Below are 12854 nucleotides of genomic sequence, written 5' to 3'. Positions count from 1 at the left end.
CATCAGAAAATTGTCCCATTCCACCCATTTTTAATAAAACAGCACAAAAAAAAAATATGGAGCAGTGTGTTTGGCGCATATAGAAAATTACTACATACCTAGAATCTTGAGAATGAAAACTGAAATCAAACATGTTGTAAAACATTCTTTCTAGAACCACCGGTTGCAGAAAGACTCAGATTTTAATATTCTTATCCATGACACAGGCCTTTTTTTTAATGAAATTAAGCATTAAACCTTAATATGCCTTAATCGACAAACTAAGTATATTTTAGATGATTTTGACTCCTGGATGACCGTATAATTTCAACTTGCAAGTTCAAAATTAAAAAAAAAACTTAAGTAGTTATTGTTTACGAATGAGAAATAATTGAAAGAGAAAGAAATGAGAAAAACTACACGCAGGAAACGGCAACCACATTCCACAGAATTCAGCAGTTTAATTTTGTAAGTTCTGTAAAAACAAAACCTGCACCTCGATTTAGTTTCAACTATTTCATTAGGTTTTTTTAGCCTCCAGAAAAATTCCCCTGGAATGCATATCAAATGATATTATACAATTATATGAAAATCATATTTCATTAAGCATAGTTTCCTGTAATGTAGTACGTTTATAGAACACAAGTATTATGTCAAGTGAGGTATCCCCGTTTATTTCGTGAGTGCAGTCGCAGCTGGCTTTCAAAAAAATTCTTTTTCTGTTGGCACTGTAAATTTTAAGGCTTATTTTTACAACAAGAACTGCATCTCATACACCGAAAAAGCATGGTAATTCCTGCTTTAAAATCCTAATAAACAGATATTCAGCTGTTTGCTAAATAAACTTTTCTACTACTAACATACTAGAATTGAAAATGGCATGCGAGAGGTCCTCACTCACCAAACCATTAGCAAAGGATCACTTAAAGAAGTTTAGACCAAAGTTCTGACAAACTTCGCAGTCAAAATTTTACAATCAGAAGCAGCGGCACCGAGACAGAGAAAAATGCAAATAAGAGCTGTAATATCGATATTTCACCGCATTCGCTGTAAAGCTGCACAATAATCGGATAATAAAGGCGATAATTTGAACAAACTTTGAGAAACTTTAGAGCGAAAATCCTCTACATTTCAAGAAATTATGCCATGGAATAGTTCATGGAGAATTATGGTGTCACCTCAAGTCACAATTGTGGCATTTCACGTAGATTTTACTCTTGCTAAATTGAAACTGTCATGCGACGGCCATTACGAAGTCAAATTACGGAATAAATGTCATTTTTAGCGCCACTGATAATTTCAAGTAAACATTTGATCATAGTTTCCGTTACATCTTTATTGAAATCCGTGAAACAAAACTGTTGAATTTAACTAGAACGATTGCATCTATATAGGCCTGACGTAGCCCAGTGGTCAGGAGCGAGAGTGCATAGCACGCGTTCCTTGAGTGGACCGGGGTTCAAGCCCGTGACTACTAAATACGATAAATATTTGTATTGACGATTTATTGTAAACTCTACTGACTTGGTTGTCGTGCCGGAGTATAAACAGAAAATTATTTATTTATACTGTATATGTATTTAACCAGTATTCATTTAATTCGTTTATTGTTTAAATCACTGATGAATTTAAAACTGTCTATAGGAACACAGTGTGTGCTCAGACTTTAATTGTAAAGAAAAAATTACATTCAATCTGAAAACACGAGGTGATTTGAAACCATTTGCATTTTAGAATTAACGCATTTTCCAGTTTCATAAAGTTTTTCTATCTTAAAACCTTGATATTTCTGTTTCTAACTCACTTATATAATCAATTGTTATATTTAGATTAGGATAATGATGATAGAATTTAGTCATCGGTAAACATTACTAGCTCCGTTAAGATGAATGGTAGCAGTAAATATGGTCTCTTCTCTAAAGTTTAAAAAATAAATTCTATACCAGGTACATAATCCTGCCGCTAGAATATTTAACGTGTTTTATATTTAAGAGTCATCGGCAGGCGCTAAAAACATTTTAATTTTCAGATATTAATAAAATTCCTGGATAATAAATTAACAATTTTTTTATTTTATTAATAATAATTACAGATTTATTGAAAGTATTGGTCTGTGATGACTAAAGTAGGATATGTAATTTTTACACTGAAGAGATTTTTAGTTCATAACTAAATACACCATCTATAGTTGTTCCATTTGGTGTAGTATTTATCGAAAGATCTGATGACATGTCCAAGTTGAAGAATGTTTTCATATATGTGCAGAACTCTTTTCCAGCCTCAGACTTTAATTATAAAGAAAAAAATTACATTCAATCTGAAAACACGAGGTGATTTGAAACCATTTGCATTTTAGAATTAACGCATTTTCCAGTTTCAGAAAGTTTTTCTATCTTAAAACCTTGATATTTCTGTTTCTAAATTCCTTAGTTTTTCAACGATATGCTATACGTCCACATTATCCCGTTTATTATGTGAGAAAATTTCCTTGATCACATGTTCATATTTTTCACAATCCTGGAAATACTATTACAATTTTCAGAGGTTTGAAGTTTTTCCTCTAGTATAGAGCTAAGATGAAGCTCAATGCAAAATCTCATTAAATTTGGTCCAGTAGAAGATAAATTATTGTTGTCACCATACAAGTATGATTGCAACAATACAAGTTACAATAATTCGCTTCTGGCGGAAGCTGAAGATGACATCAATTCCGTAACGCTTTTCGCATGACGGTTTTTCGTTACAAAGTTTTTGGAATAACGTCAGTAAAAACGTTTTTATAGCCTCAATAAATAAGGCTGTATTGCTGTAAGGTACATTGTACATTGATAAAGGAATATCACTGTGTGAAAACCTATATAGAATAAATTTAAGTTTTAAACTTAACTCAGATTAAAAATAATCATAAATCCGAAGCAGAAAAAAAAAAGCATAATCATAAATCCGAAGCAGAAAAAAAAAGCATTCTTCAAATTTGGAAGTCAGTGTACTTCAAAATATTAACGCCAATACATCGCGGTATGTTTGGTCTCATCATTTAAAATTCTTAAATCTTTCCACAAAATAAATTCTTTAATGCACTGTCTAGCGGCTTTAAAAGTGCCCCGGAGCATGCTCAGTTCTGTTCTGTCAATGAGATCCTTTTTACACAGCAATTACTGTAACTTACCCAATCTAAAATCTCCTAGTATGAAACTAATTGTTAAAATATATTCTTGGAGAGTTTCTCTGGAAACATAGAATACTAATTATTTCGTCCTAAAAACAGTACAAAATCGTATACATGAATATAGGCATAACTTTTAAAATATGATATGTTTTGGAATTAAAAAATATATTTCTCTTTTTTGAGCAAAAAAAAAAAAAAAAAACTACAAGTAGTGAACGGAAATGCTTTTAAATTTTTTTTTTGTAAAGTGCGTAACTGCAAAGAAACAGGAACTTTCTTTAATTTATGCTACAGACTGTTATATTCTTCATTAATAAAACAGTCGCTCCAACTAATATAGTGTCTACAGCTCCTGAATTCGATCCAGCCGCTTTATTAAAAAAAAAAAAAAATACTTAAAAGATTTTCATTATTGCCTATAGCAAAAATGGTTAAATTTGCAGTATATCGACAGAAAAACACGTTTACTGACTATGAATTTCTAATAGATTGCATTTAAATATAAACTTCAAAATTAATCATACTTTTAAAAATCTTGCATAAAATAAACAGATGTTTCAATATCTAAAATCGAGTTCTCTATTACTGGTGAAAACCATTAACTCATCGTCCAGCCAAAATAAAATTTGGCAAAACTTGTACCAAAATAATTTGTCTACAGATGAATAAAGCTTAATAAATTCGAGTTAAAATGACCGAACAAAAGTGAGAGAATGAATGAAGAGTTGATAAAAGCGTTTCTGCCTTAACCATTTTCTATTAAAAACAGAAAAGGAAAAATTACTTGAAGAATTCGCAAGATCTTAAATAGTAAATATTCTCTTTAAATAGTTAAACACTTTATTATAGTCGCTTCTCCAAATGAGTTTTAATTCAAGAAGCTGAAAGAGTATCGGTAAAAGACTAATTACAAGGAGGCGTGATAAATTCTCTCCATAATCGGTCAAATGTGAGAGGTGTTAGATATTAGAATCGACTCCATGATTAATGATTCAACAGACACTTGCTATTTGTGAAGAGATTCCAGTTCCTTTACAGCTTCGGGTTGCTACCATTAGTTTAGCGATGTAGCTAGACGGAAAGTCTTTTAACTTGGACCCCACCTTCTTAACAAGACGGCAATTGATGTTGTTAGGGAATGGCCTGATATTCGATCCACCACTAGAGAATACACAGCCTACCGGTATGTTAAAATATTTTCTTCGTGCAGGAAGGCAGAATATCTAGCCATTCAATATTCTAACACTGGTGACCTCTGTTACTCTTCGAGACAGGTCACCGCCAGAGGGAGTCACTAACATTATTTTAATTAATAAGTTAAACGAAATATAATTTACACAGATTTTTTAATTTCCTTTGTTACCTAGTAAAACGTATTAGCATCATACCATCAAAAAAGCAGCCTGTCATTAGTTCGTTTTATTTGCATCACAACATAAATCTTCAAATCCGTTTGGCGCACGCCCAGAAAATCTATTCGATAAGCTATAACAAGGTACATTCATGCTAGTAAGCCATCTGCAGTTTAAAAGTTGCAAATGGTTGATTCTGAGGTATTTTGTTTTCTAAAATATTCACTATTCATCAGGCTTTCTCTTTTTTTTTTTTTTTTTTTTTTTTGTTCAATGCTGTGACACCTGCGACTGATCGATTTTCAAACAAGCTGATATAGATACTCCTGATTTATTATAAAAATTTCTACAGAAGAATCGAGTGCCTTCCTCTTTCCAATCTTTAGAAGTGCTAATTATTATTTTAATTGTATATCGCGTTTAATAAACAATAGAGAATTGGAAATATTTCTAACAAAATCTTTGTTTTGAAAAAGAGTCCATAATTCACTTATCTACTCTGAAGAAGGTTTAATGAATTTATATTCTACAAATATTATTTCTACGTTGCTTAATTATTGCCATTACATTTTAATATTGGCAATGTTCTGAAAAAAAAAATATTTTAAAATGAACGTAAAAAGCCGCCTACATTCAACATGTAGCTCTGCTGCTGAAAATACCTAAATCATCCAAACCATCGGCATTCACCGAGTTAATCGAAATTATTTATTATTGAACAAGATAATATATTATATACCTAGGTATATATAACTCATAGAAAAAATAAGACACATACACCTTGCACTAGTTGACGAAATGTTTTAATACAAAAAGCCAATTGAATATTTTGAGTTATATTTATGTAATAGAAAAACAACAAAAATCTCTAGTGACAAATGGGCCTGGAGTACTGGGGTCCATAGTTTAACAGATATTTATTTAAGGTATACCCAGTAAAATAAAATAAAATAAAATATTTCCAGAAGCTTTCGGAACTCGTGTCCCTTTCTCAACTGATTACCAAAGATCCATAAACCGGGTATTCCTCTCAGACCTATAGTGTCTTGCTGCAGTGCCCCAACGTATGAACTGTCCAAACACATCGCGAGCCTCCTCTCGCCTCTTATAGGTAATACATCTCACACCGTTAAAAACAGCAGTGAATTCATTAACACCATTAAGGACATTTCAATCCCTGATAACTCTGTCATGGCATCATTTGACGTGGTTTCTTTATTCACCTCGATTCCCGTCCAACAGGCCGTGCACTGCGCCAGAAGGCTCCTTGAGAGCGACTTAAGCCTCCAATCCAGGACGTCACTATCCACTGATGACATCTGTACCGCCCTCAACCTATGCCTCTCTAGCAGCATCTTCACCTTTGAAGACTCACTCTACAAACAAGTACATGGCACTGCTATGGGTGCCCCTGTCAGTTCCGTAGTAGCTAACATCGCCATGGAAGATCTGGAGAAGCAGATACACCAGAACCCACCTACACCTATTACAACGTGGTGTAGATATGTCGACGATATTTTTACCATAATACCACGTGGTTCTGAAACGGTACTACTAGAATACCTCAACTCTCTATCCAATTTCATCAAGTTTACCGTAGAATCAGAGGTGGACGGTTCGCTCCCGTTTCTGGACGTGCTAGTGCATCGCGTAGGCCCACATCTAGAGACCTCAGTATACCGCAAACCCATGTGGTGCGGTCAATTCACCAACTACGGGTCCGGCCACGCTCCAAGCCATCTCAATAGCACTGCCCGCACCCTGTTCTCCAGGGCCTGGAGCCATTCCAGCACCGACACAATTAGACGTAACGAGATCTCCCGTGTGAAGGCGGACTTAACCAGATGCGGTTATCCATCCCATGTACTAAACAGATGCTTGTTACAGGCACAAGAGCTTACTTCCAACCCAAGACCTCCGAAGCAAGTCGGCATATCATCCGCCTACATTCCGTACTATCCAGGAGTGTCAGGACGTATCTCGAAGATCCTGAGAAGTTACAACATAAAATGTGTACAATTACCAGGTAGGAACCTACGTTCACTTGTCTCCAGTGTGAAGACCCCTGTCACACCTGTCTTACGCAGCAATGTAGTGTACCGTATCACCTGTAGGGCCTGTAACAGTTGCTACGTAGGTGAGACATCGAGACGTCTCCAGGATCGCCTCACGGAACACGACAGAGCAATCCGGCTTGCCGAAACTGACCAGTCCGCGCTTGCAGAACATTTTTGGGCTACCAACCACGATCTTGACCCCAAGCGCGACTTTGAGATAGTGGACCACGCGCGACACTTTCGCCACCGCCTATGGCTAGAGTCACTAAACATAATGAACAACCCTAAGGCATTAAATCGCCAGAAAGGCATGCGTATACATCCAATCCTGGAGACAACCGTTTTATTGATGGATGATCACTGGCGCAAGGCAGCACACGTCCGTGCTACAACAATGACGAATGAGTAACGTGCCACAGTTTGCTTGTAATGTATTTAAAAATTCTGTCAGTTGAGAAAGGGACACGAGTTCCGAAAGCTTCTGGAAATATTTTATTTTATTTTATTTTACTGGGTATACCTTAAATAAATATCTGTTACAAAAATCTCTATTTAGGCTCTAAGCATGCTAACATTTGCAATACAGCCTTAACGATACCTACTGTACACACATAAGGCAACAAAAGTCCCATTTAAAATAAATGCAATTAATAAAATGCAGCAAACAGAAAAGGAAAGGAAGCATCCACGCAACCCTTGCCTCTTAAGGACTCTATATATGCAAAATGGCATGAGAGAGAGAGAGAGAGAGAGAGAGAGAGAGAGAGAGAGAGAGAGAGATGGAGAATTTTTCGATACTTACATGCCCTGCAACTGTTTCTTCAGCCTTCTGTCTTGCTATAACAATAAAATAATCGGCCGGTTAGCACGGCCCTCGCTACCCTGCACGTGGCTACTAAGAGCAAGTTGTTGCTGCTGCTCTAGCTCACATCCATGTCTTTCCAATAGAAGCGATGATCATTGAGAGAGCGAGGATGTCAGACACTTTTACTCGGGATGCGGTATGCGCAGGCGGAGTGAAGACACATCCGCAGTACTGGAACGACAAGTTGATAGCCAGCTTCGTTTACCGTCGTCGGAGCCTTGCGGCAGCACGGGCGACCTCTACTCTTGCCTATTAAGCCCCAGCCTGACGGCTATTTCGTTCGGGAAGCATCCTGTCGTCAAATAAAGTGGAAAAGAGTTGAAGTGGGAAAACTAATGGGTTTCGGTGTGTTTCTGAGGGTGCACGGGGAAGACTAATACGCGCCGAATTAAATGCATTAACAGCTGAAGTCTGTACGCGTGGAGTCTGTTCATGTGTTTTTATGGCGCCCTCTGGCGGATGCTCGGCATTGCACGTTTTGCGACGACGTATAAATTATCCGCGATAACTGTGACATGATTCCACTAGGAACTGCCTTTTATTGAGATTCGCTTCTTATAACTATCAGGCTACGAAAGAAAAAGAAACCACACTACCCACCCCTTTTAAATTAACAGTTATCAATATCTTAAAAAACAGTTTTCCCATTCGTAGATTCTACTTACTTGCTTTTGGAGAGGTACGTATATGTACGTACAAAACCTATAAACAAAATGAGTACACAGAGAAGAAATATTTCCGATTATGTTCAAAGACTGAAATTTACGCAGAGTTTGAAAAAATTGTGTTATCATAATAAGAGCCAGAATCTTGAACAACCAAGAGAGATGAAAATATGCAAGTTTCTTCCAGTTAACAGGATTTTTAATATACAAAATCCTGTTTAAAAAAATCCTGAAATAATCAAAGGCATTAACTTACTGTAATTACTCTACCATTATTATGTTTTCTGTTTGCACATAACGCTGTCTTCTCTGCTGTATTCTTTTAAACACTACGCTGCTGTGAAAATTTCATTTTTAACAGGAAATATCGTATTATAATCTTTTAAATAGTCGCAAATTAGGTTTCGTAATTGCATGCTGCAGAAACGATACTGAAATATGAAGAAAATTTACCGGCATAACTGAATTAGTATTTAGTGATTTAAAGTTTATACGTACTAATTTAATCCGTCCATTAAAAAAAACTGCTAATTCATTTAATTTAATTTTTTTTTTTTAATTTCTCTTTCTTAATCGGGGTGCTGTCTAACCTGTGATTTAGGCAAAAACCAAAAAATTGCGAATGGACTGCTAATTTATTGTTATACAGTATTAAACACGGGTATATTTGGGTCATTGTTCATACACACTATCTAAACTCCAGTTACAAAATTTAATGAACTATACCTAGAAACAATCTCGCTTGCATCACACCTGCCGAACATCCTAAGAGATTTCTTCATAATTTCCAGCCTCCAGTCAAAGTTTATGAAAAACTCAACGAATTTTCTCGACACTGTAAAAGCCAAAGAGCATATGCCAGCGTTCACTTCGTGGCCAAGATTTTAACATACCACGGCAGAAAAGGCAGAGCGCGTGCATTACTCTGATATCCTTTTTCCAGAATACCCCTTGAGTAGTACGAAAACTTTTAGTAGGTGTTAATATTGAGAAACTTTCTTGTGCGTAAATTATTTGGGTTGCAGATTTTTTTCCTTGTCGATGTTCATAGGAAACTTTGATATAATGATTCCCCCTAGGGGAATGGAACTATAATGTCTCGAAATGTGATGCATTCCGTCATTGCTATGCAGGTAGGAAACATATCTGTAATGAGTTAGGTAGCAGGTAAAGGCGCCTTGTACAAAATACAAATTTTGCTCGCAGAATAGACAAACCTCTGAAAAGCTGTTCGTGTAACTAAACAAATTTTCATTTAAAACGTTGACAGGATGAATATTGATAAATTGTTTTGCTAACCTCATTTATGTATAACGAAGACTATAGGGAATTCATTGGAATTTCACGTGATATGCTATCTACTAATCAATTTACACGGTGAATTTATTAAAATGTTTTTATTTTGAAAATTTATTTATTTAAAGAGGAATCTTACTATCCACTTCTTTACATTTCAAACGAAATAGCTTTTAAATTTACATAAAATAACAAAATTAAAAATATTTAGAGGAACTGAAATATAACTGATTCATCAAGAAGAAACACTTGACGTATATGTTATAATAAAATTCAATAGAGACGCTTCTAAAATTCTAAGATAAAAAAACAGCTGAAATCCAAATTATGTGTCATATGCGCCTAGCAATGGAAACGTAAGAATTACTGGAGAAAATTACAAAGACAGACAGCTGAGGGCATAAATAAACATGTTTTTGCAATTATAAACGCGCCAAACAGAAATTACCTGCGCTGCAGCTGGGCAAAATTGAGAAGTAAACAAGATTAAATACAACTGGTGCAGCTTTACGAAGATATTAGAATTCCGTTAAAAGACGAAATTACTTATAAGAAAACTTTCTTTAGTGGTAGTGATGATTAAAGAGGCTGCATTCTGAATTCTAATTATGCTCTCCTTCCAACTTGTCCGTACAATTTTTAAGTCAGAACTCAATTAGAATTTCGGATTGAGAGAAAAAAAAAGTTCATTATGTCAAGATTTCTTGTAAACAATTTAAGAATAACTGTGAAACACAGTTCGACTGATTTTAATATAATACTCTCTGATTTAAAAAAAAAAAAAAAAAGAAGTTTACTCCCGTAAAGATAGCTTTCTCAAATGACTTAAGCGTTTTGCAGTGAGCAGCCTTTATGAACTACATTAAATGTAGTTCATAAATATTTATTGTTTAAGTTGATTATGAATTTTGTTCAGTAAGTTATTAATTTTATTAGTTATGTAACTGATTTATTTGCACACCTTTTCTATTTTTAAATGGCTCTTATAATTCAGTTTAATATAGTATTCGTTAGGAAAATGTAATCGAGAGCCGGTCTGTTCAATGAATAAATCTTTGGAAATTAAAGTAAAAATTAATTGAATTTTTAGCCGAAATAAAAAAAAAAAAAAAAAAAACCAAAGAAATCTGTAAATATAAATGTGTATAGTAAAATCCTCTAAGAAGTAATATTAGCAAATTTATTTTACAATTTTTTATCGGAGTTTTGCGACAGATGTTACTTTTTTGCATATTAAATTATTACAATGCGTGCTCATGCTAAAATGTATCTGAACAGAAACCAAAATCAGAACATAAAACCATGTTTCCTGTCTCTTAAAAATATCCGCTTAAAAGAATAGTTTAATTCGTTAAAAATAATTTATTTTATTATAAGAAATGTATATGTTGTGGTATTTTCAAACTATGTAAACATCGGGAAAAAGTCTTCTCGGTTTTGAGCATTGACAAACTTGCTCCCCAGCAAGTTTGTCAATGTTCAAAACAACAAGGAACAATAAGAATGGGCACCTATTGCCAACTTTCAATTTTTTTTCTTTCTCTAATTGTGCTCCGACAATGGTTATCAGGAGTGTGAGGTGTTCCAGTAGTTAAGACACTTATAATTACATTTCTTTTTCCAGTTAAGTATTGGGTAATTCAAACTCGCGAAATTCTTCAGGTTAGAGATCCAAAAGATATTAAGATAAATCATAAGGGCAATGTTACCGAGGACATAAGTGCAGATTATTATGACAAATGACGCTCACCGTAGCGCATGATAATGCAGGATTAGAATGAATAGTCGCACTGTCTTTGGTAGCTTGCATTCCCATTTATTTCCTTAAATTATGTGACGTACACTGATTTGTCTTTAAGACTATAGTGAATGCGATTGAAATCACACACCGAAAAACTGCTTTCGTGTCATCTGTAGATATTAACAGAACAATTTGATGGACAGTTATATAGTTATACGGTTTGCTCGCTAGAGGGACTATTAAATGTTTCGTTAGGTGACTGCAAAAATTGGCACTGCAGCCATCAGCTAATTGGTACATCAACCATCTCGACTTAGGCATGAATAATAGATTTCTCGGGGATTTGAGCGTTTATTTTTTAAACGCACTGAGTAGAATGCTCCAATTATAAAGCATCTCTAATGCCGGATAAGTGAAAAGAAAAGTTATTAATGGAATGAAAGATAATTTGAATTTTATTTAATTAAAAATTCATGGAACTCACTCTTATTAAACTTATCATTATTACATAAGCGTTAATAAAATATGCTTATATTGCATTTCCTATCTAAATATTGCCCAGACAGTGATTGATTTTAATTAAAAAGTAGTGGCCGAGTCCAAAGTGTCCCTTCCCCCCCCCCAAAAAAAAATTTACAACCAAATGTTCCAAGGATGGTCATTCTAGGAACTAAGAAGGCTTAACTACTTAATTTTGTTTATGAAACGAAAATTACTATACTGCGCTTAGTAAGACAATGAAGAAAGCAAAAATAGAACAGGGATGGATGGATGGATGGATGACTATACACTGATGTTTTTCTGCATGTACTCATTACATTAGAATTTACTGTGCAATAAAGAATCAGAGAAAATTTAAAAAACAGTGAAGTTTCAAATTTCATTCTCAATTTGTCAAGAATCTCAATACTTTGTCATTAATTTCGACAAATAGGGTTGAAATTTTCTATAAATTTAAACTTTCAGAGCAGAAAAATAAAAAATACACTTCGTTTATTTCACGACTACTAGTATATTAAAAATATAATGAATATACTATACATTTTGGAATATACAAACTATTTTGAAGAGAAATTCCCTGCCAAGTCAGATTATCCAGTTCCCCTTCATCAACGTAGAATGCCCTCGCACAGTGCATATAAACACCATCTTCTGTACACGGTGTGTAAAAGGCCCGGGTTCGAATCCTGTCAATGATATAAGGAATTTTTATGTTACATTTTTTCAGAGTTGCATTAATAAGGAAAGTGTTTTTGGCTCCTGGAAACTCGGGTTTTTGTCCAGCAAACAGGCAAACCGACCACAGGACACACAATTTACAGACAGCATATATATGACGCAATATAGTCTAAGTCGCTAATGGGTCTAAAACCTTACAACAACATGAACTAGAATTACACAATATTTTTTCTAATTATTAGTGTGCCTAAATTTGTTAAATTTAATCAAATTCACTAGCAGACGAGCAATTTTAAATTCTGTTTTTAATAAAACAGAATAAAATCTCTATACCAGAGGTTCCTAACCTTTATAACCCCGCGTACAGGTCAACCACATTGGTATCTTATGATGTACCGGTATGTTAATTAATGAGTACATACGTCTGTTTTGAAAAGTCACATGAATAATTAGTTAAGCAAAACCGAGCTAGTCTACTAAAAACAGAAAAACATTTATTAATTAAGAAAATACAATTTATAAATGAGGTCTTTATATTTTCACACAGAATG

At 34.5% G+C, this 12854-nt stretch overlaps 1 protein-coding gene across 1 annotated transcript in view; it reads right to left on the bottom strand.

The window, feature by feature from the left end:
* LOC150082854 (uncharacterized) overlaps positions 1–7389 on the bottom strand; it is a 614617-nt gene extending 607228 nt beyond the window's left edge. The window contains exon 1 of the mRNA XM_090377632.1: positions 7360–7389. The gene's annotated coding sequence lies outside the window, so the exon portion shown is untranslated. The remainder of the gene's footprint in view (positions 1–7359) is intronic.
* Positions 7390–12854: the final 5465 nt, after the last annotated feature.

The sequence above is a fragment of the Mastigoproctus giganteus genome, chromosome 7 (genome assembly GCF_048544385.1).
Source record: "Mastigoproctus giganteus isolate SK-2022 chromosome 7, ASM4854438v1, whole genome shotgun sequence".
NCBI classification, from domain to species: Eukaryota; Metazoa; Arthropoda; class Arachnida; order Uropygi; family Thelyphonidae; genus Mastigoproctus; species Mastigoproctus giganteus.
The sequence above is the reverse complement of the archived record's forward strand: the minus strand, read 5'-3'. Positions and strand labels throughout refer to the sequence as shown.